Consider the following 8,750-nt stretch of genomic DNA (forward strand, 5'->3'; position numbering starts at 1 on the left):
CTGACTTCATTCGCCTGACAGAACACCTCAAAGCCGCCAGGGTTGCCTGCTTCTATTTGAACCAGCACTGGCGGAGGGAGGGGAGAAGCTGTAGAGGAACCACCTCCTCCAAAAGCTTCCACTGTCACATGCAGAAATGGTTCTGAAATTGTCAAAAGCCAGGGTGACTCTTGAAAGGTCTCAGAGAAAGTGTTGGAGCTCTGAGCGTGGGCATGACCGCGGCAGTTTTGGGGTCTTGTTTTAATGGGAAGTGCGGCCTGGCTGTTTCTAGGGCCGTCTGTCTGTCAGAAACTTTGGGTCTCATCTTTCTGTCAGCCTGTCCCCCAGCATTCTGCCGCAGGCCCTCCTGGGTCTTTCTGTGGCCTGTCTGCGGATCCCTCCCAGGAGATTGCTCCCTGTCTGTTCCCATGTGCTAAGGCAGAAGCTCCCAGACCCTGACAGGATGCTGCTGGTCCTCAGGGTGAAACAGGCTACTGGATCCCAGCCAGGCTCACGCTGGCATGAGCTACTCCATCTTTCTTTTGGGGCTCTAGAAAGTTTAAAAGTAGAACAAGGGGGTTGAGGCTGCCCCCTACTTGCTCCAGGCCACAGGCATCCAAGAATGCCGAGTAGGGCAAGACCTCTCCTTGGGTTGCAGCTGACAGCGACCTGGATCATAGCACAGAAGGAATTCAGAGGGGCAGGGAGGAGGCTGGGGTCAGGGCCTGAGAGACTCAAAGGTGTGGAAGGCAGGAAGAGGCTGAGAGGCTGACCCACACCCAGGCCAGGGCCAGGTCAATGTGAGAAGAGGCAGGGAGAGCCTGGCTCACCATGACCCAGAAACTGCCTCTCCTGGGCTGCGGTGCCCACAAAGTGAGGCAGAATTCACCATGTAGAAACAGTGTCTCTGGTTGAGGACACATTTGGCAAATGTGTCTCCAGTATTCTTGCCTGGAGATTCCCATGGACAGAGGAGCCTAACAGGCTGTAGTCCATAGGGTCCCACAGAGTCAGACATGACTGAAGCGACTTAGCATGTACGCACATGGCAATGTCACTGGTCTGCTCAACAAAGAGAGACCGAGAAGCCAGGCGGGGGCAGCCTGCAGGGCGCCTTCACTCAGTGCTGCTGCTTGGAGACCATCAGGATTGCCCTGGGGACCATCCTTCCATGTTAGCGTGTGTGTGTGTTGGAAAGTAGGAAAAGATACCTTGTGTCATCTCACAGAGACAACCAGGCCTGGGTTGGGCAGATGTACACACACAACACAGGCTTCCCAGGTACGCTAGCGGTAAGGAACCTGCCTGCCAATGCAGGAGACACAGGAGACGGGGGTTCCATCCCTGGGTTGAGAAAATCCCCTGGAGGAGGGCGTGGAAACCCACTCCAGTGTTCTTGCCTGGAGAATCCCCATGGACAGAGGAGCCTGGTGGGCTACAGTGCATGGACATGACTGAAGAGTCAGACACGACTGAAGTGACTGAGCACGCATGCACACACACAAAACATCCATCAAAGAGGGTCTTTCCTTCTGGTGGCAGTGGCAGGGGACACAGTGCAGGCCATGATCATGATCACCATTTGATGGCCCCCAGCACAAGCTCCAGAAGCCCAGCCCTGAGACCTCACCCTGGATCCACTGAGGTGGTCCTGGACCCAGCTCCAGCCCCCAAGCCCCGCCTCATCTAGCCCTAGGGCTTGGAGACAGTGGACTTAACTGTTGATACAGGAAAGTGTGTGTGTGTTTCTGGGGAAGGAGGGTAGCATGCGAGTCTGTGTTTGTGTATATTTGTGAGTGGTGCGGCAGGGATCTGTCTTATGGGCATCTGTGTCTGGGGTGAGAGTGTGTGTACATGCGTGTGAGCCTGTATATGCGTTGAGGGGTTGGGGGTACTGTGGACAGTTCTCCTTTGTTCCCCACTTTGTGGGGTATAGTCTGAAGGGGGCCATTTGGGTCAGGGACCCAAGAAGGGGCTACAGGCTCCCCCCAGGGGTCATGCAGGTCCATCAAGTTAGAAAAAATAACCACTGAACCCCCAGTGCCCTTTGCAGGCTTGGTCCTCCAAATGGGCCCTTTCTGGGGCAACCCACAGTGAAGTCCCTACCAGGCCTTTGTCCTGACAGTGGCTAAGACCTCCCCAGACGTGAGCCCGGCTCTCTGAGTGTTAAAGAAAATGCGTACAACTAAGTCATTTCCATCGAGTCTGACTCTTTGTGACCCTGTGGACTGTAGCCCACCGGTCTCCTCTGTCTGTGAGAATCTCTAGGCAAGAGAGAATACTGGAGTGGGTTGTCGTGCCCTCCTCCAGGGAATCTTCCTGACCCAGGGATTGAACCCACAAGTCTTCTATCTCCTGCACTGGCAAGCTGGTTCTTTACCACTAGTGCCACCTGGGAAGCCGGTTAAAGAGAATAGATGTCCCCCAAACCTAAGGTCCCCATGAGGCCTATGAGCCCCAGAGTCTCTGGGGAGATGAGATGCCAGGTCAAGCCAAGCGGCACCTCTGGCTCCACGACATGACAAAACCCTCCCATCTGCTGTCACCATGGGCCCTGGCCCTCCAGATAGTGGTAGACAGGCAGTGGATGGAGGGACAGTTGTCCAGCATCCTCTCCCCTTCCAGGCAGGGCTTGTTTATCAATTTCATCCTCAGGTTGAGTCCCCTTGGTGGGGGATGGGAGCCCCAGGAGAGACCTGAGGGCTGGAGGTGGTCTCCTCCCTCTCCCACCATCCTCTCAGCCCTCTCCTCTCTGGGGAGCACCCATGGCTAACCAAGTGAATTTCCTCCTGGTATGTCCCCCACCTCACCCAATGCTGGGGGACCAGACCTGGGACAGGATGATTAGTGTTGATCCATGGCCCCAGGACCCCTGGTGGCTCAGACGGTAAAGAATCAGCCTGCAATGCAGGAGACCTGGGTTCAATCCCTGGGTTGGGAAGATCCCCTGGAGGAGGGCATGGCAACCCACTCCAATATTCTTGCCTGGAGAATCCCCATGGACAGAGGTGCCTAGTGGGCTATAGTCCCTGGGGTCGCAAAGAGTCGGATACGACTGAGCAACTAAGCACTAAGCACAGGGCCCCAGGAATGGACCAGGGTGCTCTCCAGGACCTGGGGGTGGACGGTCTGGGGCTGAGCAGGGCTGAAATCATCCTGCCCCATCTCTGGGCCCCCATGCTGGTGGGTACAATGACCCTGGATAAGGCTGGCGGCGTGTGTCAGCCTTGGCTCCTCTTGCTGGAGAGGGCGGCCTCCAGGGTCTACAGGGCCCAGGCGAGGGAAAGGGCCTGCGAGCCCCGAGCTTTGGTTCCTCTGGATGGTCGGGCCTGACGGTGAGGCCGGCGCTGCTCCCTGACTTCTCACGCTCTGCAGAAGGGCCCTTTGCACAGGAGACTCAGTTGCAAAATGACAGCAGACAGTGCCCAGGGGTCTGCAGGAGGTGGGGACACCTGGGAACTTCGGTCCCCTCCCCCACCTCTGGGTAGGCCTCCGATAGAGGGGGGAGGGGCGAAAGTAGGCTGGCAGGCTGCTCCTGAGAGCACCTGAAGCCCAGAACAAGGGCCCGGGGTCAGAGGTCAAAGTGAGTAATTTCAAACTGTGGGGCCCGAGGATGTGCCGGCATGAATCAAAGCGCTCTTGATGGGCAGGTGCGATGCTGGCCACGCCCACGCGCTGCTTGATACACCCCTCCTGGCAGCCCTGACCACGCCTCTACCTTATAGATGAAAAGACTGAGGCACAGGGAGTCCCTCCCAGAGCTGCACAGCAACCGCACCAGGTGCTGGAATCCCACCCAGAGGATTGGGCGCCCTCACTTTTGTGCACGCCCACCGCCCCGCCCCGCTCGACGTCAGTGCAGTTCAAGGAGCGGGCGGGGAAGGGGGCGCGCCAGGGCGCACGCCTTCTCAGGCAGAGACAGCACTATGCCACCAGAGGGCGCTAAATCCTCACTCCCGATCCTCGGCCTGAGCATCCCCGGCCTGTCCACGAGGTGGCAGCAACGCCCCGGTTGTGTGTGGCTCTTGCGGTCCGGAGCGTGCCCCAGACACAGAGGAGGCTGTGTTGGTCTTCTGCCCGCTGCCCCTCCCAGCCTTGGGGCCGCGGGGACCATGCTTCCCCAACTCTCTCTCCAGGCAGACCGTGGAGGTCAGTCTCAAACCCACCAGCTCCGGAGGACCCCAAACATCCCCAGCGCCCTCTAATGAGGAGGTAAGCTTTCAGGAAGCCCTGGAGGGCACAGACCGGTCCACCCGGACAGAGGGGTCAGGGGTCAGCTGGGGTGCTGCCTTCAGTCCGGCCGGCTTCACTCCCCTCTTTGGCAAGCTTAGATTGGGGGCACACCCTGACCCACCTTGGCCATTGTTCCTTCTGTCTCCTGCCCCTGGCAAACCCCAAAGCAGCCAACCCCTGCAGCCTGCCCCCTCAGCTGCAAGAGGAGAGGACCCCCTGGGCTCTCCGCACATTCACCATCACAAACCTCTCAGGGCCACCAACAGCCTGCAAGCATTCGTCCTCCACTGTCCATGAGGGTGACCCGAGCCTTCTGTGACCACAGCCACACCCCACACACATGCTCACATGGGTGCACACACACACACATGCCTACACGGGCACACACATGCACGCATGCACACGCACACAGAAATGTGCAGAACTGACAGAGTGCCTCTTAGTGCAGTGAAAGGAAAGGGGAGGGCCAGATAGGCCCTCACGTCTTCTGTCAAACTGATGCTCCAAGAGCACCGAGCCCAGTTGCCCCCCTCCCCCTGCCCTGCCAGGGTCCACCCTCCAATCCGTCTCAGAGCCCAGCCCCTTGTCTCCTCCTCAGAGGCATTGCCCTCTCTCTGCTGGCTCATTAGGCTTCAGCAGCAGCTCCCTGTCTTCAAAACCAAAGAAGCCTTAGCCCGCAAACCAAAGAGGCCCTCCAGCCCTGGCCCCATTTCTGTCTGCTCCTTCTCTGCAAAACTTGTCCCGCCACCTCACGCCTCCTCCAGCCTTTTGCTCTTGAATCCACTGTGGTCTGCCTGCCAGTTCCACCCCCACCCCCCCACAGAAATGGCTCGCTTCTGAGTCCCCAGCTATCCCATGTTCTGAATTCGACAGTCACCATGCTCCCTGGACCAGCTCGCCACCCACACTCCGCTGTCAGGTGGACTCCCAAACCGGCACCTCCAGCCCTGACCTCAGACCGCATCCCTGCCGGCTGTCTCAGGGCACCTCCCATCTCTCCCAGCTTTCCTCCCCAGGCCTCTCATCAGCCTTCCATCCCCGACCGGCCCTGGAGGTCATTCTCTCTGTCCCCTAAGTGTATCCTGAATTCATGCACTTCTCTGCTTGTCGAGTGCCTTCATCTTTTTTTCCATGTGGGATCTTAATTCCTCAACCAGGGATTGAATCCATGTCCCCTGCAGTGGAAGCATGGAATCTTAATCACTGAACCACCAGGATTCTGCTTCGTTCCCTCCTAGGCCTCTGAAGCAATGTTAAGAATTCTGGCTTTACTGCTATACTGGAGACTGCTCTAAGCATTTCATGTATATTACCTTATGTAATCGTCACCACAACCCTGAAAGGTAGGTATAGTCATTTATCCTCCCAGTTTTTACAGAAGAGGAAACTGGCACACAGAGAGGTTATGTAATTTGCCCAAGCTCGCACAGCTATGAAGAGGATGTTCCAAGATTCAGCCCCTGGCACTCTGGCCCTGGAATCCCCCAGCGTGCTCTCATGCTTCTGCAGAAAAAGGTTAGAACTAGACTCCTGCTGGGCACATGGGGTGGAAAGAAGGAAAGGGAGACAGAAGCAGTGGCCCAAGGGATCTGGGCTCAACAAGAAGGGCTGTGAGGGCAGGAAGGGCTGCCGGCAGGGGAAGGTGGGGGGTTCTGTAGAGGAAGTAAGGTGGGCGTTGGGTGTCTGTGACCTTGGAGATGGTGTGATTGCTTGTGATGACAAGGACCAACTGTAGCTGGCTGGGGAGGGGAGCGGGCGGCAGGGAGCACAGAGCTTGTAGAAAGTCATGCTTCACAGACATACGTTCTTCAGCCTACTCTTGGTCCAAGGATGCCCTCATCCCACACCTGTGCCTGCACCCAACCCTGTCATGTCATTCCTGTCATCTGCCTGTCACCTGGGACAGTCTGTGTCTACCTATCTGGAACCGCTGTGTGTGAGTCAGCCTGACTGCGAACTAGGTGGCATCACCTGGGCTGCGAGTTGGGCCTCTCTTCGGGGTACAAAGCCTGGCAGTGGGGCTGGGACCTGCTGGTGGGGAGACCCAGGTGGGCGAAGGGCAGTTTGGGCTGACTCGGGAAAGACGACCCAGCCAGACAGGATGGACCAGGGCAGTGAAGGCAGGTAGGTCAGGAAGGAAAGCTGCATTCTTACTCTCCAAGCCCATGTGCTGAATTTTACTTTTCCTTTTATTTATTTCTTCTGCTTAAATCCTGTTTCTCTCCCTGAGGCATCTAATCTATTATTTAACATTGGATTGTGCGATTGAAACTCCCAGGCAAATTGAAAATTATTTGTGTTTGAGGTTTCAGGCATGAAGCCGAGGCAACTGTTTCTGGGAAATCCTGGGCACCTGGGTGAAGGTGAAGAGCCCGCAGCCCGGCCCCTTGAAGGGGTAGGGGGAACAGCTGGGGGTCCAAGCCCCCAGGCCCCGCCTGACTCAACCCAGGCCTCACGTACCGGGTGCCCACAACTCAGGAGTCATTCGTCTCCACTTGGCATTTCACTTGGAGACACTATCCGCACCTCCCACCAAGCAGGTGCCCTCGGTGCCCAGCCTCGCACCCACCCTGTGGGAGGCCTGGGTCACAGGAGAATGAATGGCACAAGGACCAGGTTCGCCATCATTTTTCAGGGCTCAGGCTCTCCGTGGGTTTGCAGCCAGGGTTGCTGGCCTAATGGGGTCTGTGAGGTCGCAGGGCCCAGGGTGGGGCTGAGGGCCCTGATCTGGGGCAGGGAGTGACCGGCCTCTGGAGCCCAATGGCTGAGAAGAGTGCCATCCCATAGGGCTGCCTCCAAGGACACCCCTCCAAGGAATCGCCACCCCCACCCCCACCCCCAGGCAGAGTGGGCTTGAGTTCCCGCAGGACGCTTGCCTCCTGTGTGCGGGGTGGGGAAGACAGTACCTCTTCGTGGTGATAAGGAGATTGGAGTTTGTGCTAGAAACAATGGGAAGCCACAGGAGGGCTTTGAGACCTGGAGATGTGACAGCTTTTCTATGTCCAAAAAGATGCGTTAAAAAAAATGCATAAGGGACTTCCCTGGCTGCCCTGTGATTAAGATTCTGACCTTCCAATGCAGGGGTTGCAGTTTTGATCCCTGATTGGGGAACTAAGATCCCACTTTCTGCAGGGCGCGGCCAAAAGATAAAATAATAATTTTTTTTTGAGAAAAGGACTTCCTTGGCGGCCCAGTGGTTAAGATTCTGTGCTTCCACTGCAGGGGACTCAGGTTCAATCAGGGAACTAGGATCCCACATGCCTCACGGTGAGGCTAAGAAGAAAAAAACGTTAAAAAAAAAGAAAGATCCATAAGAGGAGAGGCCATGGACACTCATCCACACCAGGTTTCCTGAGCCGTCACACGTGCCAGGCACTGTGCTGGGCGCTGGGGGCACATGGTGCCAGCTCCCGTGTGCTCCTGCTAAGAACCAGGGCCCAGCACGTGGGATGATGCTGGGACTGTGGGTCCCCCACGTGGATCGACCCTCAGCCACTCAGTCAGGTCAGAGAGCTTCTGCTGCCCCTATAGGAGCACGATGGGGAGGGTGGGTGTGTGCACGTGTGCACGTGGTCACTCAGTCGTGTCCGACTCTTTGCCACCCCAGGGACTGTAGCCCACCAGGCTCCTCTGTCCTTGGGGATTCTCCAGGCAAGAATACTGGAGTGGGCTGCCATTTCCTCCTCAAGGGGATCTTCCCACCACAGGGATGGAACCCAGGGCTCCCACACTGCAGGCGGATTCTTTACTGTCTGAGCCAGTCAGGGCAGGTGCACAAAAGACTCTCCCGGAACAGCCTGCCTCCAGCTCCTGTCACAAACCTCAGGAAACGCTGATAAGCTTATAGCATAAATGTCACTTTGCACCACTTCCCCCAGAGAATGCATCATCTTTTCAGAGGCCTCTGGAATACATACAAAAGTTTATCACAGGGCTTCCCTGGTGGCTCAGTGGTAAAGAATCTGCCTACCAATGCAGGAGACACTGGTTCGATCCCTAATCCAGGAAGAGCCCCCGTGACAGAGCAACTAAGCCCGTGCCCCACAACTATTGAGCCAGTGCCCTAGAGCCGCGGAGCAGCAACTACTGAGCCCTCACACTGCAACTGCTGAAGCCCGTGTGCCCTGGAACCCGAGCTCTGCAACAAGGAAAGCCTCCGCAATGAGAATGCCAGCACACCGCAGCTAGAGTAGCCCCCTGCTTGTCACAACTAGAGAAAAGCCCGCGCAACAACGAAGACCCTGCACAGCCAAAAATAAATAGGAATAAATAAAAATTTTTTAAAAAGGTTTTCACAGATCCCTCTGAGTCTCTTTGTCTCTCTCTCTCACACACACACACACATGCACACCTCTCAGTTCCCAAGGAAGGCATGTAAAATATAAAAGTCATATATTCAGACATCAATGACGTGATTGGAGCTTACAACAGCTGGGACCTTTTGGTAGCAAGTATAAGAAAAGTGTTGGCAGCAGTTTCAGTTGAAGGAGGACCTGATGAGAGGCCCAGGAAGATGGGGGGACACACACACACAGAAG

The 8,750-nt window shown here is 56.5% G+C and overlaps 1 long non-coding RNA gene across 1 annotated transcript; it reads left to right on the top strand.

Annotated features, from left to right (window-relative positions):
* Nucleotides 1-4,008: 4,008 nt before the first annotated feature.
* Nucleotides 4,009-8,511, top strand: LOC147353599 (uncharacterized). The gene is made up of 2 exons (XR_015146715.1): nt 4,009-4,191; nt 8,191-8,511. It is a non-coding gene; the product is annotated as an uncharacterized LOC147353599 (long non-coding RNA).
* Nucleotides 8,512-8,750: the final 239 nt, after the last annotated feature.

The sequence above is a fragment of the Bos grunniens genome, chromosome 18, assembly GCF_055505025.1.
Source record: "Bos grunniens cultivar Pamir isolate PY7600 chromosome 18, Bosgru_T2T1.0, whole genome shotgun sequence".
In the NCBI taxonomy this organism is placed as follows: domain Eukaryota; kingdom Metazoa; phylum Chordata; class Mammalia; order Artiodactyla; family Bovidae; genus Bos; species Bos grunniens.